The sequence below is a fragment of the Eriocheir sinensis genome, chromosome 27, assembly GCF_024679095.1.
Source record: "Eriocheir sinensis breed Jianghai 21 chromosome 27, ASM2467909v1, whole genome shotgun sequence".
Lineage (NCBI taxonomy): Eukaryota > Metazoa > Arthropoda > Malacostraca > Decapoda > Varunidae > Eriocheir > Eriocheir sinensis.
In genome coordinates this window covers 10,305,703-10,333,071 of record NC_066535.1, presented here as the reverse complement: position 1 = coordinate 10,333,071, position 27,369 = coordinate 10,305,703, and the positions used below count along the sequence as shown (strand labels likewise).

The 27,369-nt window shown below is 44.4% G+C and overlaps 1 long non-coding RNA gene across 3 annotated transcripts in view; it reads left to right on the top strand.

Moving 5' to 3' along the window:
- LOC127004119 (uncharacterized) overlaps positions 1–27,259 on the top strand; it is an 87,606-nt gene extending 60,347 nt beyond the window's left edge. For 2 of the 3 annotated variants that reach the window (XR_007757635.1, XR_007757634.1), the window contains exons 3-4: positions 25,809–25,986; positions 26,991–27,259. This is a non-coding gene — a long non-coding RNA (uncharacterized LOC127004119). Of the gene's footprint in view, positions 1–25,089; positions 25,208–25,808; positions 25,987–26,990 lie in introns of those variants that run through there. The other variant, XR_007757633.1, reaches the window with a different exon arrangement.
- Positions 27,260–27,369: the final 110 nt, after the last annotated feature.

The following is a 27,369-nucleotide window of genomic DNA, read 5'->3' as shown; positions in this document are numbered from 1 at the left end:
GGAAAGTTGAAGAGGGTGTAAATTGATGAGGAGAAGAGTGAGTGAGTGCTTGGTTGATGGGGAGGATAGGGAAAGTTGGGAAGAAAAGAGGAGGGGAGGAGGTTAGGTAGAGGAGTGAGTGTCTAAGCGATGGGAGAGAATGAGGAGAGAAGGGGATGGGAAGGAAGGTAAGCTGAGAGGGTGTGGCAAGGATGAGGGGGGAGAGGGGAGAGGGGGAATGGGGGGAGGGTTGTAACTTGACCCACTCCTGTATCGGACGTGGTGAGGGCAGCTTTAATCCTTCGTGTTGGTTTGTGTCTCTACTGACTGACCGACTGACTGACTGACTCCTTAGGCTGACTGATTCTCTGGGTGAAATGGTGATAAATCTAATGACTGCAACTGACTGATTGACTGATTAGTTTGCTTGTTGACTGACTTACTAACGAACTGACTGAAAGACTGACTTGCATACGACTTGACTGATCGACTAACTAGCTTACTGACGAACCGACTGACATACTGACGAACTGGCTGATCAACTAACTCTCTAACTCTTGCTGCTGAATTGACTGATTGACTGTTCGACTGACTGACGAGCTGACTGATTGGCTGACTGACTTACTGATGAATTGATTGATCGACTGACTAACTTACTGACGAAGCGACTGATTGATTCACTGACATAATGACGAACTAACTGATTGACTGACTGTCTTACTGATGAATTGACTAATCGACTGACTGACTTACTGACGGTATGACTGATCGACTGACCTAAGGACGAACTTTTTAGTGTTTTCCTGGCTGGCTAGTTAACTGACTGACTGCCTGATTGGATGAAAAACTAACTGATTGATTTGCTCATCGACTGACTGGCAGGCTAACTGACCTTCCATTCGACTTCATGACTGATTGACTGAGTAGAATGTTTGACTGACTGACTGGATGAACGACTGGCTTTCTGAATAAGTGAACGAAAGAATGATCGACTGGCTGACTGACCTACCGATGGCTGACTGTTGCTGGCTCACTGATTGATAGACTGACTGACTGACTGGTTAACTGACTGGCTGACTAACTTAACTGAATAAATGAGTGAATGAAAGCCCGTCTGAGGAACTGGCTTCCTGTTTTATTGACTGACTGACTGGTTGACTGACTGGTTGACTGGTTGACTGACAGTTGAGTGGCAGAGAAATTGGAGGCAAATGTAAGCGTAACCCATTATCATCCTCCCTTCCTCTCCTTCCCATCTTCTCTCCCTCACTCCCTCCCTTTCCCATCTCCCCTTCATCATCTTTTCCATCTTCTTGCACAAATCATTTTCACTCAGACCATATAAGCACTCAGCCACCCTCTTCCCTCCTCCTCCTCCTCCCCTTCCTCCTCCTCCTCCTCCTCCCCTTTCCTACCTGTGTTTCTTTCCTCTCTTTTCCCTCTTCCTTACCTTGATTTTTCATTTTTCAATCTTCCTTTTTATCTACTTTTCATATTCCTATTACTGTGTTCCTGTTTCCTATTTTCCTATTTTTCCTATTAATCTATTTTCCTATTTTTTCCTATTTTTCCTATTTTCGTATCTCTCTCTCCTCCTCATCATCATCATCATCGTCATCATCATTATCATCCTCTCCTACATTCTCACTTTTATCTTTCATTCTTCTATCTACCTCTCCTCCTCCTCCTTCTCTTCCTCCTCCTCCTCCTCATCATCATCATCATCATCGTCATCACAGAAGGTAATGAACATAATTTGGTCATCGCCAGGCCGCCGATGTTTTAATGACCCTAATATGAAACACCTGGCGGCCCATTACCTGCCGAGTCATCACCTGAGTCACTGAGAGTCATCACACACGAGTCACGAGGTCATCTTGCTCTCTATCGTCCCCCTCTCCCCCCCACCCTTTGTTATGAGTCAATAGGTCGATAAGTCAGTTTGATGGTTATTTATTTATTCTAGTGAGTCATTTGTTTGAGTCACTACGAGTCAACTGAGTCACGTGAGGTAGAGATGCGTCAGTGATATGCTGTTGTGAGTCAGAAGCATGGTGAGTCAGTGTGAGCGTTTCTTTTAGTGTGTCTTAAATTTGAGTCACTATGAGTCAGCTGAGTCAAGTGAGATAGAGTAGAGGTGAGTCAGTGATTTGCTGTGGTGAGTAAGTAGGTCGGTGAGTCAGTGTGAGGGTTATTTTCCTAGTATGTCTTTTATTTGAGTCACTATGAGTCAGGTGAGTCAAGTGAGATAGAGTAGAGGTGAGTCAGTGATTTGCTGTGGTGAGTAAGTAGGTCGGTGAGTCAGTGTGCAGGTTATTTTTCTAGAATGTCTTGAGTCACTGTGAGTCAGCTGAGTCACGCGGACCAGAGTAGATATGAGTCAGTGATGTGCTTTGTTGAGTTACCTGTTGAAAAATGGTGAGTCAGTCATTTAGTCATCGCTGAGTTACCATAATTAGTCAGTACTTGTTGTGAGTCATTTCCGTGAGTCACCTGAGAGCTCCGAGTCGCCAGGTGTGTCCACTGCTCTCCCTTTTAATGGTTTGTTCGTTCGTTTGTTTCTTTGTTTTTGTTTGTATCTCGAATCAGACTATTTTTTTTCTCCCTCTTCTCCCTTCTCTCCCTTCTCTCTTCTCCTCTCCCTTCTCTCCTCCTCTCTCCCGTCTCTTTCCTCTCCCTTCCTTCTCTCCCCTTTCCTCCCCCTTCTCTCCCTTTTCTCTCCTCCCCTCTCCCTTCTCTCTCCTCTCTTTTCCTCTCCCTTCCTTCTCTCCCCTTTCCTCCCCCTTATCTCCCCTCTCCTCTCCCTTTTCTCCTCTTCGTTCTCCTTCCCTTTGCCCTTTCTCCCCATATATGTTTTTCTTTCATTCTGCGGTTATTTTTTTTCCTCATTTTCTCTCTCAACTTTAAATATTTTCTCCATTTTTTCTCTTCTCTATTTTCTTGTCTTTTCTCTTTTTTTCCAATCTATATACAGTTATTTTTTCTTCCTCCTCTTCCTCCTCTTCCCCTGCCTCCTTTCTCTCCTAACCTCCTCCTCTCTCCCTTTCTTCGCTTCTCTTCCTCTTCCTTCCCTTCCTTCATTCCCTCCCATCCCCTTCCCTTCCCCTCCTCTTCCTCTTCTCATTTTACACCTCTCCTCTCCTTCCCTCTACCTCCCTCACTCCTCCTCCTCCTCCTCCTCCTCCTCCTCCTCCTCCTCCTCCTCCTCCTCCTCCACCTCCCTGACTTACACGTTCCCCATCTGTCTCAACGCGTCCCTCACCTGTCTTCCTCCTCCTCCTCTCTCGCTCTCTCTCTCTCTCTCTCTCTCTCTCTCTCTCTCTCTCTCTCTCTCTCTCTCTCTCTCTCTCTCTCTCTCTCTCTCTCTCTCTCTCTCTCTCTCTCTCTCTCTCTCATTTATTTCCCCTTCCCTTTTTATCACTTAACCTTCCCTCCCCTTCTTCCTTCCTTCCTTCTATCCAGTTCTTCCTCCTGTTATTTCCTTCCTTTTTTTCCCTCCTCCATTAATATTCTTCACGTTATTTTCTCTTCTCCTCTCCTCTCTTTTCTCTCCTTCTCTCCCTCCTTTATATCCTACTGAAGATATTTTCTTTTTAATTTTCTTCTTCATTCTTCGATTATTCTTCCTCATCATTTTTCTTTTTGTTAACTATCTTCCTCATCTTACCTCCTCCTCCTCCTCCTCCTACTCCTCTTCCTCACTGTTTGCCTCCCTTCGTTTATTTTGTTCCTCTTCTCTCCTTCATTAAATTGTCTTCTGCCTCTCTGTCTATCCATCTATCTATCTATCTATCTATCTCACATAGTTCACAGTGTACAATATTATCACTGCTTTACCCCTCCTCCTCCTCCTCCTCCTCCTCTTCTACCTTCCTCCTTCCATCCTGTTTTCCCTTTCATAACTTACCGATAAAACTATTGTACGTTGTCCTCCCTTCTCTCTTCTCCCTTCTCTCCCCTTCCTCCCCGTCCTTCCTTTCCCTTCGTGCCCCTTTTCCTCCCTTCCTTCCTTCATTCATTCCCTTTCCTTCTCCTCCCTCCCCTCGTCTTTCTTTCTCCCTTATCCTATCTTTCTCTCCCACTTCCCCTTCCCTCTCTTCCTCTTTTTTTCTCCTCTTCCTCCTCTTGAAGCGAACTAAATTTACTTTCATCACTCCTCTTTCTTTCCCTTCTTTCCTCTCCCCTTTCTTACCTTCTTTTCCCTCACTTCTTCTACCATCATCATCCCTTCCTTTCTCATCCTCTTCCTTTCCCTTTCCTCTCTTTTCTCTCCTTCCTTCCTCTCCCTCTTCCCTTCTCTCTACTCAAATTATCTTCTCTTTTTTGTTCTTCCCTTCTATCTCTTCTTTTATCTCTCCTTCCTTCTTCCTCCCTTCCCTTTTCTTCCTCTTCCTTTCTCTTCCTCTACCTTCCTCCAGCTCATTTGCCTCACTTCTTCCCTCCTGTCTTCCCTCCTCCTCCTCCTCCTCCTCCTTCACCCTCCCTCTCCCCCCTCCCTTCCCCCTCCCCCCCTTCCTCTTCCGTCAACCCATCACTGGCGTGTCAACAATATTGCCAACGTTCACCAGACGCTCATTTTCTTTCTCAGCCTTAAACATTTTCTCCTTTTTTTCTCTATTTTTTTCCTGATTCTTCTTTTATATTTGCTTTTTTCTCTCAATGTATTTTTTTTTTTTTTTTGGTTCTGTTATTGTTTTTTTGTTTTATTTTTTCAACCCTAAATATTTTCTCTTTTTCTCTCTCTTTCTCTATTTTTTTCCTGATTCTTCTTTTACATTTCGGCTTTTTCTTTCAGTTTTTTTTTTTTTTTATCTACGGTTATTGTTTTGTTTTTTTCGTTATTTCTTATTTTCTTCCTCAACTTTAAATGTCTTCTTTTTTTTATTCTTTTTTTTCTTTTTTGCCTTTTCTAACATTTATTTTTTGTTTTTTGTTTTTTGTTCCTTCTGTGGTTATTTTTTTTCTTCCCCTTCTCATTTTCTCTCTCTCAACTTTAAGTGTTTTCTCCTTTTTTCTCTTTTCTCGTTATTTTTTGTCCTTTTTCTCTTTTTTTCAGTCTGGTTATTTTTTTTTCTTCCCCTTCTCATTTTCTCTCTCTCAACTTTAAATGTTTTCTCCTTTTTTCTCTTTTCTCGTTATTTTTTGTCCTTTTTCTCTTTTTTTCAATCTAGTTATTTTTTTTCTTCCTTTTTTCATGGTTTGTTTTCTTCCCTTTCTCCATACTTTTTTCTCTGCCATCTTTAAATATTTTCTCCATTTTTTTCCCTTTTACTGTATTTTTCTCCTTTTCCCTCACGATTTCTTCTCAGTCAACGGTAATTTTTTTCTTCCTCCTTTTCTTCCTCCTTTTTCTCATGTTTTTTATTCTTTCCTGGTCACCATACTTTTTTTTTTCTTCCTTACTTTTCTTCCTTGTTCTATCTCTCTCTTCCCTTTCTTCCTTCCTTTCATTCTTGCTTTCTTTCTTTTCGTAACCTGTCGATCTTCATTTTTTTCTTCCTTTTATTACTTTTATCCTTATTTTATTTTATTTTTATTTTTTTCCTCATCGTCTCTTCTTCCCCCACTTCTCTTTTTGTCATATATTTGTTTAGTGTATCTTTTTTTTCTTATTTTAATTAATATTTGCTGAACCTTCAATGTTTGTTTGTTTCATATATTCGTTTGTTTGTTTGTGTATGTGCCCGAGTCTGTATATGTGTGTGTGTGTGTGTGTGTGTATGGCTGTCTTTCGATATTTGTTTGTTCGTATCTCCATGCACTTATTTGTCTGTCTGTCTGTCTACCTTTCAGTAAGTCAGTTAAGGAGGCAGGTAGGTAGTCTCTCTCTCTCTCTCTCTCTCTCTCTCTCTCTCTCTCTCTCTCTCTCTCTCTCTCTCTCTCTCTCTCTCTCTCTCTCTCTCTCTCTCTCTCTCAAGGGCTCCTCCACAACTTGGGCGTGGGGCGAGGAGCCAAGTTAAACAGGGAGGTTGGAGTTTAATGGCATGGAAAAGAAAGTCAATTAGTCATTTCTCTCTCTCTCTCTCTCTCTCTCTCTCTCTCTCTCTCTCTCTCCTAACGTACTTTATAAACTACTAAGTAACATTTCCTAGTACTTGCCTCCTCTTCCAACCTTCTCTTCCTCTTGCCTTTCTTTCCCCACCTTCCTTTCCTGTTATTTATCTTTTCTTTCCATTCCCTTTTTTTCCACGTTCGTCCTTTTGTACCGGTAAGCTCTCTTAATGGGGCCTGGTGTTTGACTCCTGTCCAATAGTGGCGCAGGCAAGTTTTTTATAGTGGCGCCTTTCTTGCTTGGCTCATGCAGTCCCCCGGAGCTTCACTTGATCCTCTCGAGTTTCGCTAAAGTCCGGGTTCATAGGTAGTCTTTAGGACAGCATGTGGGTAGTCTTAGGCCACTCGACGATGACTGATAAGTGTTGGTTGTAGCGGCGGGCGGGACTCGAACCTAGGTCCTCCTGAACACCACGCCGGAACCTTAACCACTCAGCCATCGCCACCGCCTCTTCTTCCTGTTCTTTTATCTCAATATCATTCTCCTTTTCTTCTCTTTTTTTTGTTAACATCCTACTTCTTCATTCTCCTTTTACCCATCTCTCTCTCTCTCTCTCTCTCTCTCTCTCTCTCTCTCTCTCTCTCTCTCTCTCTCTCTCTCTCTCTCTCTCTCTCTCTCTCTCTCTCTCTCTCTCTCTATCTTCTATCCTTCTTCCCTTCCCCTCTCCCATTTTTTTCTCCTTCCTCCTTTTCTCTTCCTCTTTCCTTACAAGTATTTTTTTTCCTTCTTCTTTTCCCCATTCCTTCCCTTACTCGCATCCTTTTTGTTTCTTTATCCTAATTTCCTCCATTTTCCTCTTCTCCTTTGCCTGTGTTTCCTTCCTTTTTCCTCTCCCTCCCTCCCTCCCTCCCTCCCTTCGTGATTACATTTCCCTCCCTCCATTTCCTCTTACTCCTTCTTCTTCTTCTGTTCTAACTTTTCTTCCTCCCGTCTTCCTCCCTTTCCCTTATGTTTCCCTTCTCTTCTTCGTTTTTCTCTTCTTGATTTCTCTCTTCTCTCTCTTTTACCTCCTTTACCTTTCCTTCTATTTGTTTCTTGTCATTTTCCTCCATCTACCTCTTTCTCCGCCTCCTCCTACTCCTTCATCTTCCTATCTACTCCCTTCCCTTACCTCTTCTCTCCTCTCCTACCTTTTCTATCCCTCCTTTTTCTCTTCCTCCTCTATCTTCCCTTCCCTTCCATCTTCCTGTTATTCTGTATCTCTCATCCTCCTCCTCCTCTTCTCCCTTTACTTCCAGCATCTCTTTCTCTTCCTCCTCCTCCTCCTCTCTCATCTCTTCATATCTATCTTCTCCTCCTCCTCTTCCTCTCTTTCCTCCTCCTCTCCCTCTCCTCATCCTCCTCTTCATATCTATTGTTTGTTTTTTTTGTACTTTCTTATCTTTCATCTTCCTCCTCCTTCTTATCCTCCTCCTCCTCCTCCTCCTCCTTCCTATTCCTATTGTCTCCTTCCCCTCCGTCTCTCTCCCTACCGTATCTTCCCTTACTTTTTTATATCATACCCCTCCCCCTCCCCTCCAGTCCCCCCCTCCCCCCCTACCCCCACCCCCACCCCCTTGTCACCTGTCGGCCACAAACGTCCCGCGCAGGTGATTATGAGGCGTAATGAGGATCGGGACGCGGCAGGTAAATGAAGCCCCTAATGAATCCCGAGACCGAACCCCAACGAAGCTCCGAACTCACTCACTCTCTCTCTCTCTCTCTCTCTCTCTCTCTCTCTCTCTCTCTCTCTCTCTCTCTCTCTCTCTCTCTCTCTCTCTCTCTCTCTCTCTCTCTCTCTCTCTCTCTCTCTCTCTCTCTCTCTCTCTCTCTCTCTCTCTCTCTATATGAAGTCTCGTCTCGAACTTTCGCGAACTTCGACTTGACTCCGCTTTGCTTCGGTTCGGCTCGCTTCGGTTCGGTTCGGTTCGGTTCGGTTCGATTCGGTTCGGTTTGTTATTGCTTTTCGAACTTACTAACTCACTTATTCAATCCTCCTCTTCCTCTTCTTCCTCTTCCTCTTTTTATTCTTCTGCTTCTTCTTTCATCTTCGTTTCAATATTGCTCCGAACCTACTTACTTACTCAAACCTCCTCCTCCTACTCCTTCTCCTCTTCTCCTCCTTTTCCTCTTCTTCCTCTTCTTCTTCGTTTCACTATTGCAGTCTATCCTCTTATACTCCTCTTTTTCCTTTTCCTCCTCCTCCTCATCTTCCTTCCCTCCTCCCTTTCTTTCATCTCCTCTTCTTCCTCTTCATATTTCTATTGTCTCCATGTCTTTTTTATCTCCTACCCTCCTCCTCCTCTTCCTCCTCTCTGATCTCTATATCTCCTCCTTATTCCCTCCTCCTCTTCCTATCTCCTATCTTGTAATACCCTACCTTTCGTCTTCCTCTTCCTCCTCTCTCATCTCCATATATACCTCCTCCGTCTCCTCCTCCTCCTTCCCTCCTCCTCCCTTTCTTTTCATATCACTCCTCTTCCTACCTCTCATCTTCCTCCTCTTTCTCCTCTCTCATCTCCATAAATACCTCCTCCGTCTCCTCCTCTTCCTTCCCTCCTCCTCCCTTTCTTTTCATATCACTCCTCTTCCTACCTCTCATCTTCCTCTTCCTCCTCTTTCTCCTCTCCCATCTCCATAGATACCTCCTCCGTCTCCTCCTCATTCTTCCCTCCTCCTCCTCTCTTTTCATATCACTCTCCTCTTCCTATCGGTTATATCCTTTTTTCCTTACCTCTCCTCTTCCTCTTCCTCCTCTTCCTCCTCTTCCTTCTTCCCTTATTTACCTTCTTCCTCCCTTCTTCTGTTTCCTCCTTCCTCGTCCTCCTCCTCCTTCTTCTTCTTCTCGGATCGATCGGTTCGGGTCGGTTCGTGCGTGAAGCTCCGTAATGAACCAAAGAGTGAACCCCCGAGCGAAGCCGAACCCTGAAACGAAACCCCGAACTTAAACTTTGCTGACAGTCCCCCTCTCTCTAGAAGGAGGAGGAGGAGGAGGATCGATACCGGGAGGACGAGGCGGAAGGCTTCTCGTCTGGGTGTCCTGCGGGAGGAGAAGGAGGAGGAGGGGGAGGAGGGGGGAGGGGTCGTGCAGGATTAGTGAATCACCTTCTTCGGGTCGTCCATCGAAGTATTGATCTTCTCGGCCTACTGAAGGTGACGGGAGGAGGAGGAGAAGGGGTGGGGTGAGGAGGAGGGGTGGGGTGAGGAGGAAGGGTGGGGTGAGGAGGGGAGGAGTCACTATCCCTACCACTGGCCTCCCTCCCACTCCTTCCTTCCTTCCTTCTGTTCCTTCATATTCTGTTCTTTTCATCCTTCATTCCTTTCGTTCCTTCCGTTCTCTCATTTCTGCTGTTCTTTTATGTTCTTGTCTTTTATCCTCTATTCCTTCTTTCCCTCCTTCCTTCCTTCTTTTCAATTCTTCCTTCCCTTCTTTCGTTCCCTCTTCTTTTGTCCTTTCATTTTTTCCTTTTTTTCATTCCTTCATTCATTTCCTTCATTTCCTATCCATTTATACTCTCCTTCTATCCCTCCTTTCTTCGGTTCCTTCGTATCCTATCCTTCCTTCCTTCTCTCCTTCCTTCCTTCCTTCACTCATTTCCTTCATTTCCTATCCATTTATACTCTCCTCCTATCCCTCCTTTCTTCGGTTCCTTCGTATCCTATCCTTCCTTCCTTCTCTCCTTCCTTCCTTCCTTCACTCCTCCTTCCTTCCTAATCTGATCTCCTTCCCTTTCTCTCTTTACCTTTTATATTTCTCCTGGTTCTCTGCGTCCTCTTAATTATCTTTCCTCTTCCGTTCCAATTACTCCTCCTCCTCCTCCTCCTCCTCCTCCTCCTCCATTTTACATACTTCCTTACCTCCTTTCTCTTTCCCTTATTCTCCCTCTTCCTAACCCCTATTCATTTCCTTTTCCTTTTTCTTACCTCACTTTTTCCTCCTCCTCCTCCTCCTCCTCCTTCATATCCTCTTCCCTTCCCATTTTTTCCCCCTCACTTTTCTGCTTCCCCTTCAATGTTTCCTCTCCCCTCATCCAACTTATCTTACCCCTTCTTCCTCTCTCATTATCTTCCCTCCTCCTCCTCCTGCTCCTCCTCCTGTCCTCCCTTCTTCCTCCCTATACGTCTCGCTGCTCTTATTAGTACTCCTCCTCCTCCTCCTCCTCCTCCTCCCTGTCACTCCTCTTACAAAATCCTCCTCCTCTTTCTTCCCTCCCTTCCTTTCTTTCTCCACATGTAAAATTCCTCCTTATCTCCCTTCCCTCCTCCTCCCTTTTCTTCCATCTCTTATCATCAACATTAACCCTTCCTCTTTCTCCCTCCTTCCCTCCCTCCCTCCCTCCTTCCCTTCCTCCCTCCCTCCTCATCTGAAACCCATGAAGTCACACACACACACACACACACACACACACACACACACACACACACACACACACACACACACACACACACGTTAATCCAGGTGATCTTCCAGGTAATATTAATTAGGACAGCAAAAATCACCACCACCACCATCACCACCACCACCACCATCACTACCAACGTCATCACCACAACCACCATCAATACCACCATCCATCAACAATAACAATAACAACAACAACAACAACAAACGTCTTCTCTATCTCCCTTTGCCCTCTCCTCCACCCTATCATCTCCTCTCCCCTCTTCTTTCTCTCTTCTCCATCCTCCCTTCTTTCTTCCTCTCTTCTCCTTTCTCCCCTATTTTCTCTCCTCCCTTCCTTGATTCTCTTCTTTTCTTCTCCTCCTCCTTCTCCTCATCATCATCATCATGTAGAGGAAAGAGACCTCGGGGTCACCACCAGCAGTGACTTGAAACAAACAAAACACTGCAAGTCCGCCTGTAAGAAAGCCAATACAATGCTTGGGTTCATAGCTAGGAACTTCTAATACAAGACGCCGGGAGTTATGTTATCCTTGTATAACTCGCTGGTAAGGCCCCACCTGGAATACGCCGTGCAATTCTGGTCTCCAAATTACAGGAAAGACATTGAATTACTTGAGAGTACAGCGCCGCGCCACGAAGATGATACCATCACTGAGGACGAAGCCCTATGAAGAGCGACTCGAGCGACTCAACCTCTTCACGTTGGAAAAGAGACGCCTGCGGGGAGACATGATACAAGTCTTTAAGTACCCGAACAATCTCAGCAACGTTGATCACTCCAAACTCTTCACGCTACAAACCAACCTGAGAACAAGAAACAACGGAAAAACAATTCAAGCAAAGCGATGCAATACCGACATCGGCAGGAGTTATTTCTCGAATAGAGTTGTTCGCTACTGGAACAGCCTCCCTGCAGAAGTGGTTAGCGCAGAGACCATCAACTCCTTCAAGAAACGCATTGATCGCCACTTTGCTGCATCGGGAGTGAACTGAACGCTCCCAAGAGTAGATACACAAGTGTTTTAATCCTTCCCTGCAAGCCACACCTATGGCAAACGGATTGATTAAATCACTGAACGCAGGCAGCCTAGTAATGAGGCAACAGGCTTTCTGCTGCCTGCTAGTCCATGTATCCTCCTCCTCCTCCTCCTCCTCCTTCTTCTTCCCACTCGGTAACCTCCTTTTCTTCTTTCCCCTTCCTTTTCGTCCTATTCTTTTCCCTTTCCTTATAGTTTCCCCCTTCCCCCTTCATCCCCCTTCCCCACTTTCCCCTCTTTCATTCATTTTAGTCTCTTCCACCTCTTCCTTATCCTCCCTCCCTCATCTTCCCTCTTCCTCTCCCCTCCCACTCCTATCTTCCCCCTCTTTCCTATCCTCCTCCCTTCGTCTCCCCTTCCCCCTTCATCCCCCTTCCCCTCTTTCATTCATTTTAGTCTCTTCCACCTCTTCCTTATCCTCCCTCCCTCATCTTCCCTCTTCCTCTCCCCTCCCACTCCTATCTTCCCCCTCTTTCCTATCTTCCTCCCTCCCTCATCTACCCTCTTCCTCTCCTTATTCCTCCCTTCTCTCTCCCATCTTCCCCTCTACCTCACCTCCCCCTCACTTCCCTTTCTTCCCCCTCTCCCTCTCCGTCTGTTTGCCTCCGTTCCCTACTGGCACTTTAGCTTCCCCCCCTCCTCCTCCTGACCCCTCTCCCTCCCCCCCAGCGCCTCTCCGCCCCGGCATAGCGAAGGCGGGAGTCGAGTGGCACCTGGGTATGCAAATCAAGGTCCCAGTTTGGCCAAGGTAATGCTAATTGTTATTCATAGAGCTGCCTCCACGCCACCCCGGGCCGCTCTCTCTCTCTGGCTTCCTTGCTGGCTCGCTCGGTCGCTCGCTGGCTCGTTCTCTCTCGTTCCCTCGTTCTCTCTCTCTCGCGCTCGCTCCCTCGTTCTCTCTCTCTCTCTCTCTCTCTCTCTCTCTCTCTCTCTCTCTCTCTCTCTCTCTCTCTCTCTCTCTCTCTCTCTCTCTCTCTCTCTCTCTCTCTCTCTCTCTCTCTCTCTCTCTCTCTCTCTCTCTCTCTCTCTCTCTCTCTCTCTCTCTCTCTCTCTCTCTCTCTCTCTCTCTCTCTCTCTCTCTCTCTCTCTCTCTCTCTCTCTCCAGTAACCTAAAAATCTTAAAACGAAATAAAAGTCATGCCATCTGATTGTCGGCAGTAAGTAAGAGAGAGCAGATAAAAGCAAGGAGAGAGGAGGAAAAGGAAGAAGAGGAGGACGACGAGGACGAGGAGAAGGAGAAAAAGAAGAAAAGAAGAAGGAGGAAGAGGAGGAAAAGAAGGAAAAAAATTAGGAAATGAAGGAGAAAGAGGAGGAAGAGAAGAGAAGGAGAGAGAAGGAAAGAAAAGAAAGAAAAAAAGAGAAAAAGAAGGAAAGGAAGAAAGAGGAGGGAAATAAAAAGGAGGAAGAGAATGAAAGAAAAAAAGAGAAAAAGAAGGAAAGAGGAAGAAAGAGGAGGAAAAGAAGGAGGACGAGGACGATATCAGTTGCAAAGTCCGGGGCTCGAATTTTGTCAGTGACCTTTTGATACAATGGCCGAGACTTCCCTGTCGTCAACACAATGGCCACGGGTAGTCAGACCTCACCTCATCTCCGTCATGCTTCAATTCGAGGCTTTAGCGATAGGAATTCTGAAATCATCCTCTAACTCCCTTTAGCTTTACGTAATTAGACCTCATCACTGTCTTTTCCTCTCCGTTATTAGATTTCAGTTGAAGCGTTATCGATTAAAGTCGCCCTCGAACTTCATTTAGCATTATGTATAGTCTTCCACATATATCGAGGCCGGTCTGGCGTAGGTTCCCGCGGGTCCTTTCCTCCCCTCTGCTCTGCTACACAGTCCCGACACCTGTCTCTTCCTCTCATATGTAAGCTATAGGTAACATATGAGAGGAGAAAATAGGTGTTGGGACTGTGTGAAGCTGAGCAGAAAAATGGACCTGCGACAATTTGGTTTCACTATAGAAGACAATTTGGCTTCACTATAGAAGCTCACGACTCTCACATCAACAACTTGCAAAGGCCAAAAAGGAGATCAGTCGAGTTCTAAAGAGTGTTATTTTAGGTTCATGGTACAGAGGAAGGGTCAGACTACCACCACGGTCATTAAACTACTCCTGGGAAATGCCCCAAAAAAACTATGAAAGCCTTGTTAAATGTGTGAGCTTGTGCCCCGAAATGTTGGAAGCAGCTGAATGGCAGCACACAATAAAAAGCCCACTAAGCTCTGTTTCCGCAAAAAGAAAAAAATATGTGTTCCGGTAGGCAACAGGAGAGGTCGGTTTGAGTTAGAGAACAATTGTCTTCATACTCGTGTGTTGTTATTCTGGTCCCGTGTGTTGTAGGGTGGGCGTTAACGTGTTAGAAAGAAGAAGGAGAAAGAAAGGGAAAGAAGAAGAAGAAAGAGAAAGAAAGAAGAAGGAGAAAGAAAGGAAAAGAGCATGACGAGAAAGTTAATCACCTTCTGAGAAACTTGCCCTCCGTGGATGGGCTTAAACGGTTAAAAATTTGCATGCCCCGGAAAAGGCGAAGTGTGTGTGCTTGAGGCCTTGACCGAAGCTTAGGAGTGGACGAAATTATTTGACAAGAAGTGTGAGGTTGTTAAAAAGGTTTAGCTAGGGTGATGTGGGAGGGGTTTTACGAAGAAGGAGAGATTGATGAATTGGTTTAACAAGAGTGATGATGAGGTTTATGAAGAGGTTTAACAAGAAAGGTGATGTTGTTGTAGGGGTTTAAAAGGGGAATGATGTTGACGAAATGGCTTAGCAAGGGTGATGATGTTTATGAAGAGGTTTCACAAGGATGACGGTAAGGAAGACTTGAAAAGGGCGATGTTTAGCAAGGGTGATATTTATGAGGGTTAAGAAGGGTGATGTGGATGAAGAAGCGGTTTAACAAGTGTGGTGTTGATGGGGTTTAATAAAGCTGATGATGTTGATGAAGAGGTCGATAATAAAGGTGATGATGGACTTAATATTCTTGTAGTAAGGGACAAAAAAAAAGACTCGTAGCAACGGTTATAAGTAATAGAGATAGAGAGATAGAGAGATCAATAGATAGAGAGAGAAAGAGAGATTGAGGGAAAATATTGAGAAGGAAAGACAAAGGGAAAACAGAGGAAACAAAGAAAAGGGAAGATAGAGAAGAAAAGAAAACAGGAAATAAATAATCGAGAATTAAAAAGAGGAAGAAGAGGAAGAAAAAAAGGAGAAGAGGCAGAAAAGGAGATAGGAAAGGGAGGAAAGAGAGAGAGAGACGGGCTGTTTACCTCCCTTCCCCTCTTCTCTCCCTTCACGGCGAGTCCTTTGAAGAAGAGTCGAAGGCAGAGAAGGTGGCTGTAATCAGGGCTGGAGAGGCGCCTTGTTGCTTTTGTCTCTGCAGGAGGAGGAGGAGGAGGAGGAGGAGGAGGAAGAGGGGGGCGAGGATAGAGAGAATAAAGAAGCAAACAGAGGTAGGGATTGAAGATCGTATGGAAAGAGTAATAGAAAAGGGAGGAGGGAGGAGGAGGAAGAAGAAGAGAAGGAGGAAGAGGACGAGGAAAAGAAGAAGGAGAAAGAGGAGGAAAGAAGAAAGAGAAAGTAGAAAGAGGAGGAAGAGAAGAAGAGGGAGAAAGAGAAGGAAAGAAGGAGGAGAAAAAGAAGGCAAGAAGAAAGAAGAAGGAGAAAGAGGAGGAAATGAAGAAAGAGAATGAGGGAGAGAAGGATGGAGAGAGAGGAGGAAAAGAAAAAAAGGAAAGAAGGAGGAGAAAGAGAAGGAAAGAAAAGGAGAAAGAGAAGAGAGAAAAAAGAAGGAGAAAGAGGAGTTAAGAAGAAGAAGAAAGAGGAGGCAAAAGATGGAGAATGAGAAGGAAAGAAGATGGAGAAAGAGAAGGAAAGGAAAGGGAGAAAGAGAAAGAAAGAAGAAGGAGAAATAGAAAGGAAAAAAAAGGAGAAAGGGAAGGATAGAAGGCGAAAGAAAGAAAGAAGAAAGAAAAAGAGAAGGAAAAAAAGGAGAAAGGAGGAAAAAAGAAGAAGAGAGAAAGAAAAAATGAAAAAAAAAGAGAATGAAAGAAGAAGAAGAAAAAGGAGGAGAAGAAGGAGGACGAGGACGAGGAGGAAGAAGGACGAAAATGTGGAAAGGAAGGTAACAGGCAGCGGAAGGAAAGAGGAAGAGGAAAAATTTGGCAAGTTAAAGAATAGAAAAGAGAGAGGAAATTGAAGGAGGAAGAAAATGTTTGATAAAAGGTCGAGAAAAGAAGAAGGAAGAGGAAATACAATCTTAAGAGACAGACAAACAGACAGACAAGGAAACAGACAAGCATAAAAGTATGAAAGTAAGTAAAAGAACACATAAAGGAAAAAGAAAATGCAAAAAAAAAGTAGGAAGAGAGAAAGATATGAAGAAGAAAATAAGGAATGAGGGAGGAAAATAAAAAAAAAAAAGGAAGAGGAAAAAAAGAACAAGGATAAAAATGACTGATTTGTTGTTGTTTTTGTTTTGATATGAAGAAGAAAATAAGGAATGAGGGAGGAAAATAAAAAAAAGAGGAAGAGGAAAAAAAGAACAAGGATAAAAAGGACTGATTTGTTGTTGTTTTTGTTTTGATATGAAGAAGAAAATAAGGAACGAGGGAGGAAAATAAAAAAAAAGAGGAAGAGGAAAAAAAGAACAAGGATAAAAATGACTGATTTGTTTTTCTTTTGTTTTTTTCTTGACACACACACACACACACACACACACACACACACACACACACACACACACACACACACACACACACACACACACACACACGAATAACCAAGATTTTCAGGTAACAGGAAATTATGTCCTTCCCCTTCCCCTCCCTCCTCCTCCTCCTCCTCCTCCTCCTCCTCCTCCTCCTCCTCCTCCACTTTCCTTTCCCTTCCTCCTCTTCTTCCTATTCGCCCATTCTTCCATCCCTTTTAATCCTCGTTATTCTCCCTTCCTCCTTTTTATCTCCTTTTCTGCCTCTTCTCCTTTTTCTTCCTCTTCTTCCTCTTTTTTGTTCTTGGTTATTTATTTCCTGTGTATTTTTCTTCCCTTTATTTTCCCTTTTTCTTTATTTCCTCGGTTTTCCCTTTGTCTTGCCTTCAATATTCTCTCTCTCTCTCTCTCTCTCTCTCTCTCTCTCTCTCTCTCTCTCTCTCTCTCTCTCTCTCTCTCTCTCTCTCTCTCTCTCTCTCTCTCTCTCTCTCTCTCTCTCTCTCTCTCTCTCTCTCTCTCTCCCTCCTCCACCTCCTCCTCCTCCTCCTCCTCCTCCTTCTCCTTTCCCTTTCATTTCCCTCCACAAAAAGGCCAAACGATCTGAAAACACCGCCGCGTCAATAACTTGTGGGTTGGTGACTGTCTGTTTCTCCTTCGCACCTGTCTCTCTGTTTGTCTGTCTGTTTGATTGCTTGATGTTGCTTTTTGTCCTTTTTTATTTTTCTTGTTTTTTTGTAGTTTTATTCGATTTTTTTTTGTCTTGTTTTTTCACCTTTTTCTTTTTTTGTCTTTGTTTTGATCTTTTTTTTTTTCGTTTTGTTCGATTTTCTATGTCTTCTTTTCACTTTTTTATGTTTTTTTGTTCGTTCGTTTGTTTGTTGTGCTCGCTCACCTGCTACCTACCTGTCTATCTGCTATTTTTTTCATTTTTTTTACCTCTTTTTTTTCTGTTGTTGTTTTTAGTTTTTTTGTGTGTTTTAACGTTTTTTGTGTCACCGTTTTTTTGTCTCTTATTTTATTATCGACCTTTTGTTTTATTCATCTCTGTTTTTGTTTATTTATTCGCCTCTTTTTTGTCACCCCTTTACCTTTTGTGTGTGTGTTGTTTGTATCAGGGTTCTCGGAAATTTGTGTGTATGTGTGTGAGGGAGGGAGAGAGAGGGAGAGGGTGAGGGAGGGAGAATGAGGAAGAGAGAGGGTAAGGGAGGAAGGGAGGGAAAGAGAGAGAGTAATGAAAAGTAAGGGAGGAAAAGAGAATGAGGGAGGTAGAGGAAGGGAGGGAGGGAGGGGGGAGAGGGTGTAGTAAGGAGGGTAAGGGAGTAAGGGAGGGAGGGAGAAAAAAAGTAAGGGAGGGAAAGAGAGTGAGGTAGAGGAAGGGAGGGAGGGTAATGGAAAGTAAGGGAGGGAAAGAGAGTGAGGGAGGTAGAGTAAGGGAGGGAGAGTGAGAGTGAGGGAGTAGTTAGGAGGGTAAGGGAGTAAGGGAGGGAGAGAGGGGGAGTGAGGCAGATAGGCATTGTGTTGTTGACGGGTCGTGTGGACGCAGCTTCGCCCTAATGACTCTTCCATACCCCTGGCGGGACACCCAAGGATGAATTTTAATACCAGAACCCCAAGGCAGCATGTTCCCTCCCCTCCCTCACCCCTCACCCCTCCCTCACCCCTCCCCTTGCACCCCTGAACCTTCCTACCTTTACCTTTTTCACCCCTCTGTACCCTCATCCTTTTTTTTTTTTTTTTTCATCCACCTCTCTCTTTCCCTTCGCCTTATTTCACCCCTTCTGTCACCCCTCTCATTACACCCTTTCAAACCTACTCCCCCTTATCCCCTTCACACCTCAGAACAATCACCCCTTTTCTTCCACCTCTCTCTTTCCCTTCCTCATATATAACCTATCACCCCTTTCATCACCCCTTTCATTACACCCTTTCACACCTCCTCCTTCCCTTATCCCCTTCACACCTCAGAACAATCACCCTTTTTTCTTCCACCTCTCTCTTTCCCTTCTTCATATTTAACCTGTCACCCTCTTCACCCTTCTCATTACACCCTTTCAAATCTCCTCCCCTTATCCCCTTCACCCCACTGTACCCTTATCCTTTTTTTCTTCCACCTCTCTCTTTCCCTTCCCACATTTTACCTATCACCCTCATCACCCCTTTCATTACACCCTTTCAAACCTCTTTTTATCCCCTTCACACCTCAGAACAATCACCCTTTTTCTTCCACCTCTCTCTTTCTCCCTTCCTCATATTTAACCTGTCACCCCTCTCATTACACCCTTTCAAACCTCCTCCCTTTATTCCCTTCACACCTCTGAACCCTGACTTTTTTTTTCATTTTCTCATTTATCTTTATTTAACCTTCTACCCCTTCTTCATCAACGTCACCCCTCTCATTTACCCTTCTTTATTCACCCCTTCAACCTCCTCCCTTTCTCCCCTTCACACCTCTGTTCCCTCACCTTTCTTTTTCCACTTCTCACCTATCTCTATTCGCCCTTCTACCTCTCTTCATCAACCTTTCCATCATTTACCCTTCTCCATTCACCCCTTCAACCTTCTCCCTTTATCCCTTTCACTCCTCTCTAAGAACATAAGAACATAGGAGTCTGCAAGAGGCCGGTAGGCCTGTACGAGGCAGCTCCTCTGAACCTAAGCTCCCGTGTAGCTCCCGTGTATCTAACCCCACTTAATATCGCTGTCCATGAATTTATCTAATCTATTTTTGAATGTGAAAATTGTATTGGCACTCACCACATGACTGCTAAGCCTATTCCACTCATCCACCACCCTATTTGTAAACCAATTTTTGCTTATGTCCCTGTTGAATCTGAATTTATCCAGTTTAAACCCATTACTTCGTGTCCTACCCGGTTCTCTTACCAACAAAACCTTATAAATGTCTCCCTTATTAAAGCCCTTCATCCATTTATAAACTTCGATCATGTTTCCACGCACCCTTTGCCTTTCTTGAGAATGCAAGTTTAACTGTTTGAGTCTTTCCTCGTATGACAAGTTTCTCAACCCCTGAATCATCTTAGTCATCCTCCTCTTTTTGATATCCATTCTATAGTAAGGTGACCAGAACTGAACCGCATAGTCAAGATGAGGTCTAACTAATGCTAAATGTAGTTTGAGGAAGACTTCGGCGTTTCTGTTGCTTACGCTCCTTGAAATAAATCCCAGTACCCTATTTGCTCGATTTCTAGCTTGAATGCATTGTGCCCTTTATCGGAGATCAGAGCTCACTAAGACCCCTAAATCCCTCTCGCACCCAGACCTGCTTATGAGAGTGTCATTTTAGCAATAGTTATGTGAGGGGTTGTTCCTACCTACACTCAGAATACTGCACTTCCCTACATTGAACTCCATCTGCCATTTATCCGCCCAGTCATACAATCTGTTTAGTTCACCCTGGAGAATACTAGCGTCCTGATCCGACTCAATTACTCTACCGATCTTGGTATCATCTGCAAACTTACTGACATCACTACTAATTCCTGTATCTAAGTCATAGATATAAATAATAAACAAAAGTGGACCTAATACCGAACCTTGTGGGACCCCACTCGTAACACATCCCCAGTCAGATCTTTTACCACTGATTTACACTCTTTGCTTCCTATTGCTAAGCCACGCCTTGACCCAGTTCAAAACTTTACCCTCTACTCCGTGAGCCTGTAATTTAAGCAACAGTCGTTGGTGAGGAACTTTGTCAAACGCTTTACAAAAATCAAGATAGATTACATCATAATTTTCATCTCTGTCTACCGCCTCAAATACTTTATTGTAGAAGGACAAGAGATTGGTGAGGCATGACCTACCTTTAGTGAACCCATGCTGCGAGTCATGAGTTAAGCTATGTTTCTCTAGATGCTCCCGAATGTTCCTGGCTATTATGGACTCCAGCATCTTGCCTATAACCGATGTTAAGCTAATTGGGCGATGGTTTGAAGCAACTGACCTGTCCCCCTTTTTGAAAATCGGCGTCACATTAGCTACTTTCCATAGGCTCGGCACATTGCCAGTATTTACCGACATCTTAAAGATGTCGGTTAGTGGGTCACTGAGTACATCACCTAATTCCTTTAATACCCTCGGAAATATCCCGTCAGGACCTGGCGACTTGTTCTTCTTAAGCTTATCTATCTCATCCTGAACTACTTGCCTGGTAATGATTATATCCCTCAATTTATCGCCATCCCCGCCCTAGTACACCTGAACCCTTTCCGGAATAGTCGTTCGATCCTCCTGTGTGAATTCTCCCATTACTCCTCCCATTGCTCCCATTACTCCTCCCCCCCTGAAAGTTGGAAGGGGTGGAAAGGTGGAAAGGGTGGAAAGAGGGAAAGATGGAAGGGTGGAAAGGGGGAAGGGTGGAAAGGTGGAAGGGGTGGAAAGATGGAAAGGGGTGGAAAAGTGGAAGGGGTGGAGAGAGTGGAAAGGGGGAAGGGTGGAGTCTCCCTTTTTCAACTCTCCACCTCCCGCTTCATCACTAACCACACCTCTCATCATTTCTCTTCTTCTTAGGTCTCTTCAAACCTCCTCTTCCCCTTCCTTATCCCTTTAACCTCTCCTCAGGCTACCATTTACTCTTCTTTCTTCCACCTTTCACCTTCCACCTTCCCACCTTTTCCACTCCTTCCACCTTTCCACCCTTCCACCCCTTTTCACCCTTCCCTCTTTCCACCCTTCCTCCTTTCCACCTTTCCACCCTTCCCCCTTTCCACCTTTCCCCCCTTTCACCCTTCCACCTTTCCCCCTTTCCACCCTTTTACCCTTCCACCTTTCCCCCTTTCCCCTTTTCCACCCTTTCCACCCCTTCCACCCTTCCCCCTTTCCACCCTTCCACCTTTTACCCTTCCCGCACCTCTCCATCAACACCCTCCTTCAACCTCCTCCTCCTCCTTCTCTCCTTCGAATCTATCTCTTCACCATCTTTCTCTCCCACCTCACCTCCCCCTTTCTCTCCTCACCACACCCGTCCATTTCTCTCTCCCTTCACCTCTCCCTCTTCCTCCTTTGCTACCCCTCCTTTCTCCCTTCTTCACCCCTGACTAACTTCTCTCTTCCCTCATTTATCACCCCTCTCTCTGTCTATCTCCCCATTCCCTCCCTTCCTCCTTCAACTCATTACTGCTCACCCCATTCACCTCTTCTCTCTCTCCTTCCTCTTCTCTCCTCATTTATCTTACTATCTACCTCTCATCTCTCCTCCTCCTCCTCCTCCTCTCTCCCTTCCATTTCCCTTTCGCCCTGTTTCATGCATAGCTTCGAACCCGCTCTTCCGAAACACCTGAACCGTTCTAACCCACACAGTCTGACCCCCCCTCCTCCCCCTCTCCCCCAACCCAAGATAAACATTCCTCCTCCCCCTCACCCCTCCTCTCCCCTTCCTCCTTCTCCTTCTCCTCCTCTGCAATTCCTTTCATTCTTTGTTTCATGCATTGCTTCAAAACTCTTATATTCTGAACCATTTTTGTGTCTACTGTAGGCTGTGTTTTTTTCTTATATTCGTAGTAGTAGTAGTAGTAGTAGTAGTAGTAATGGTAGTAGTCATAGTAGGAATAGCCTTAATAATATTCCATGCGACTTTTTTTTTATATATGCTGCGTTCGGTCAGCCTAGGCCCCCTCCCCCCCTTCCCCCCCTCTCCCCCGATTCCCAGGACGTCCCCAATATTCATGTACTGTGTCAGCCTTTGATGGGCCTGTCAAAAATGGGGTTGCCGAATGAATATGGAGAGGACACACGGTAAGGGAGGGAGGGAAGGGGAAAAAATTATACATACATCTATATATATTAAGTTGTGTTGGTTGGGCGGGGCGCAGGTGCTGAAAAAAATATATTGGGCGGGTGGACAGGTGTGGCGAGAGGAGCGGACAGGTGAAATCTCTGGGTTGTGACGTGGAATTAATTGCTTTGTTGTGGGAGGCAGGGAGGCAGGAGGGAAGGGAAGGCGGAGGAGGGAGAGAGGCAAGGTTGAGGGGTCACTATTTTTTTTTTCTCTCCCATTGTTTTCTTACCTTTATCCACATCCTCTTTTTCCTCCTCCTCCTCCTCCTCCTCTTCCTTAATCGCTTCGCTACTGATTGACGCTGGCAGGTTTTTTTTGTTGTTGGTGTTGTTCTTTGTTTTCTCTCTCTCTCTCTCTCTCTCTCTCTCTCTCTCTCTCTCTCTCTCTCTCTCTCTCTCTCTCTCTCTCTCTCTCTCTCTCTCTCTCTCTCTCTCTCTCTCTCTCTTCCTTGTCTTTTCTTATCTTCCTCTCTCTCGTCTTTTGTAGGGTTGCACCGATTAATCGGTAAGTAATCGGTAATCGGCCTAATCGGCCACTTTGCCGATTAATCGGTAATCGGTCTTTTGACCGATTAATCGGGGCCGATTATTATTTTTTCTCTCTTTTATAATACAGTGTACATAACACAGTACTAATAATGTTAATGTAAGGATGGTGATGTTACCAAAACTCTAATACCTTTCCACAGCATTTATTTCCAACAAGTCCCTATGCAAATGTATATTATGTAATTCAAATTGATATATAAAATTATGATATGAACTGAAGCACTGGTATTTGCTTCAACTTTGAAACTAGAAAAAAAAATCAACATATTACTTTATATTACAACCAAGAAAAAGTATATGCTTATTACAACTTGCTTAGCACAGTAACTGAGTAATGTCCTTCACCAAGCCTGCCGTGCATAGGACAGTAAATTAGTAGAAGACTTGAGAGATTGATAAACCTTCTGTACACTACCATTTCTAGTAGCATCTAGGATCACCACAAGAACGAGAAAACTGGGAAATTCTAACATATTAAAATCAGGATGTTTCCACAAAGCAAGGCTAAATTATAAGTAACAAATTACTAGACGTATTTGTTCTCCATGCAGATGACAGTTGGGCAGTAAACAAAGTTGTAAACATGTGGGTTACGGTATGTCTTTAACTTTGTGGTACCAGTGTCCAATAATTAATGAAGATTAATCACATTTACAATTTATAAATAATCGGCCGATTAATCGGTATCGGCCGATTAATCGGTATCGGCCGATTATTGGTTACCGATTAATCGGTAATCGGTAATCGGCCAAATTGCTTATCGGTGCAACCCTAGTCTTTTGTTATCTTCCTCTCTCTCTCTCTCTCTCTCTTGTCTTTTCTTATCTTCCTTTCCTTCTCTTTCCTTCCTTCCTTCCTTTCTTTCTTTCCATACAATTCCCTTTCCTTATATTCATCCTTCCATCTTTTTCATCCTTCCTGCTGTCCTTCCTTCGTTCTATCTTTTTTTCTTCCCTTCCTTCCTTCCTTCCTTACTAAAGATAATTTGTGTGTGCGTGTGTGTGTGTGTGTGAGAGAGAGAGAGAGAGAGAGAGAAAAAAAAAAAAATCCAAGCAACAACACGATTCGAAACGTTTTCCAGTGCTCATCGTCGCCTCGCCTCCCCCTTAGATGTCGTAGGAGGCAGCAAGTGTATATTTTATCCTCGCGTGACTGAGGAGCAAGTAGGCAAACATCAAATTAAGTTAAGGGGAGTGAACGCGCCGATGCTCCGACCCCGACGACGACGAGACGGGGGTGGGGGGGGAGAGGAGGGATGGGGAGTAGTGAGGAGGAAGAGGGAAGAAGAGGAAGAGGTAACGGTGATTGGGATGAGAGGAGGGAAGGGTGAGGACGGAAAAGGGGGAGTGGTGGGGAGAAGGAAGCGGGGAGGGGGAAGGAGGAAGGGGAGGAAGGCTCGTTAGTTTCGACTCGACTCATCACAGCAACTCCTCACATTCCTTCATCTTTAAATACATGTATAAAAAGGTGGTTTCCATATGTTAAGAGATAAGTATAACAAAATTACAGTATAGTAAGGGAGGGGAGTGGTGGGGAGAAGGGGAGAGAGGGGGGCGTGGAGAAGGCGGGGAGGGGGGGAGGAAGGGGGGGGGGAAGGGGAGGGGAAGGCTGGTGGGGAGGAGGATAGGAAGGCAAGGAAGCATTGAAGAGGAGGAGGGTGGGATGACAGGAAAGAGGAGGGGGGGGGCGGAGCGATGTAGCAGGGACGGTGAAGAAGTAGCCTATTGGTGACTTATGATTCTTCCCGGAACATTCCTTTGCCGGAGATAACAGTGTTAGCGTGTACCGTGGACCACATTACCCGCCGAGAGAGAGAGAGAGAGAGAGAGAGAGAGAGAGAGAGAGAGACCAAACCGTGTTGTCTGTTTATTAAAACTAAATTACGATTTTTTTTTTTTTTTTTTAAGGTTCACCTACTGTCCAGTGTGATTGCTCTCTCTCTCTCTCTCTCTCTCTCTCTCTCTCTCTCTCTCTCTCTCTCTCTCTCTCTCTCTCTCTCTCTCTCTCTCTCTCTCTCTCTCTCTCTCTCTCTCTCTCTCTCTCTCTCTCTCTCTCTCTCTCTCTCTCCACCGAACTTCCCCTTCACGAAATGAATGGTTGTCCTGACTCGTCCGCCACCTGTTGGACAAGCAATTTATACACTCAGGTAGTTCAGGTGATTCAAACTCTGCTTCAGTAGCTCGTTAGTTTCGACCCGACTCACCACAGCAACTCCTCACATTCCGTCATCTTTAAATATATACGTATATAATAAAAGTTGGTTTCCATGCAGTTAAAGGTAAGTATAACAATAAAATTACACTAAAGTAGAACACGAGAAGAAAAGAATAACAGCCGTAGTAAGCAGAAAGGTCGTTGTGGTGGTGTGTAAGAGAGAGAGGGAGAGAGGAGTGTAACAAGTGTAGCCTCGTTTCCCACGTCACCAATTCTATAGTTACCTAATTATAACTATTTAACCCTTAGTGTAACTTGTCCATGCTAACATAATCTGCAAAATAATAGTTCCTTTGTCTGTGGAAATAGGCAAGTTGAGCAATGGAAGGTGTGCAGGAGTTAGTTCAATTTAAAATACTAACGTGATGAGGAGCGAGCGAGGCGAAAGAAAACGGCAGTGTGGTTGTGCTGGCGGTGGTGTGTGGGTGTCCAGATTTCGTGTTCCTGATAACGTGCACAGAAGCTCCCAACTGTTATATATTCCGCTTCCAGGTTTGTATTCGTAAGATATAAGATGCTTAGTGTGTATTCGTAAGATGTTTAGTGTGTATTCGTAAGATGTTTAGTGTGTATTCGTAAGATGTTTAGTGTGTATTCGTAAGATGTTTAGTGTGTATTCGTAAGATGTTTGGTGTGTATTCGTGAGATGTTTGGTGGTGTGTATTCGTGAGATGTTTGGTGGTGTGTATTCGTGAGATGTTTGGTGGTGTGTATTCGTGAGATGTTTGGTGGTGTGTATTCGTGAGATGTTTGGTGGTGTGTATTCGTGAGATGTTTGGTGGTGTGTATTCGTGAGATGTTTGGTGGTGTGTATTCGTGAGATATTGGTTAATCAAATCTGCGGCCTTGGGAGATAAAAGTAATGAGAGCTTGTCACGTTGAAAAATGACCCTTAAACCACTCTACTTAATTAACCATTTCCCAAAGCCGAAAAAGAGGTGTATCGGGTTCTAATGAGTGGAATTTTAGGTTCATGGTACAGAAGACGTCATTACCACTGCAACCCTGAAAATGCCCTAAACTTGCGAAAACTGTGAAATATGAGGAGGAGGAGAAAGTGCTGCATTGTCTAAACTACTTGTACATTTGACAGGAGGAAATGGATTGGCGCAGGGAAGGAAGGAACTCGAGAATCCTTGGGCGCAGGAGTGGCCGGTGGTCGGGGATAGCGGAAGAAGGATGGAAAGAGGAGCGGATGAGGAGAGGAGGATGGAGAAAGAAAGAGGAGTGCTATGTGCCGCAAGGAAGAGGAACACGCATTATTATTTAAGGTAAGTGTTATGGGAAGCTAAGAATAGGAAGAAACGCAACCATAGATCGTTGTGTGAGCCCAAGAACATTCATTAGGGAAGCTGTTGATCGTTGTGTGAATCTTGAGAGGAGGAACACTATTATTAATAAAGTCATAGATCGTTATGGGAAGGAACACTCGATTGTGAATTAGTTGGACTGTCCAAGAAAAAATCATTCTTAGCTGCATTAGTAGGTAGCTAAGCAAACATTATGTTCCAAAGTCTTAAATAGTTGTGTGAATCAGATAATGGGAACGAACTCTCATTCGATGAGCCACAGTGTTGTGAAGCAAGGAGGAAGAAACACGAGATACTTAGATTGTTGTGGGGAATCAAAGGGGACAAACATTATGTCTGTAATAATTGTGAGAAGCCAAGAACCAACATTAGGTAAGCCGGATGTTATGTGAGGCCATAAAGAGGAACACATTATTAGGCAAGCCATAGGTAGTTAGGTATGCACAGTCTGTCTTGCTCTATGCAGGGGATGAAGACAAGACGAACGTGGTAAGTCATCAGGCCACAAGGATAGTCAGTATGTAGGACCTAATAAGACAAGCAGCTGTGTCAAGGTAGGTTATAAAGCAGAAATCATTTTGTGAAGCTTACGCAGGTATTTATGAAGGAACGAGCTGTAGGGTTATTGTTGAAAGCTTATCTTTGTGCTGTGACAGTATCATAACCAATGAGGTTACTAAATTACAGTATAGGGCACATACACCAGGCGGGCTGCCCGATGTGTGCACCTATCATCCTTGGGTTGGTTTGCAGACCCACAAAACTTCCCAAGTATTAAGTTTTGAACATCACAGATGTGCTGCCTCTTCTTTCTAGTCAATGAATAATGAAAGTAAAGCAGTATATAATACAATAGTAATAGTCTTTGTCATCACCACTGTACCTCATTTCTTGTAGCCAAGATGGTGAACTCTGTTTATGATGACAATGAGAAAACTTTAGCGTAATGGAAAGTGTATTCACAGGAAAATGTGGCGGCAGCTGGTGACTCCTTGAGCTCCCTCCTTTGTAGAATTACCAAAGATGAAAAGTTGTTCTCCATTCCTGCCCAACATCACCAAGACCCACATCTAATCAGGAGCACCATTAATCCAAGGAAGGACTAAGTTGTATTGGTGGCAGTAGTAGTTTGTTAATATGATCACCCGGCACAGATTCACTTGCAGGAAGCTTGTAGCCTCCACCGGTTCATCTCAACTAGTAGCGTCCAAGTAAAATAATGGTATCACTTGAAGGGTATCAGAAGCTTCTTTTCATGCCAGTTTTCTCCTCAACATAGGAGTGTAGAGACTCATTACAATATTTTTTTACAGAATAAGATAATGTTGATCAACCTATCCTAAT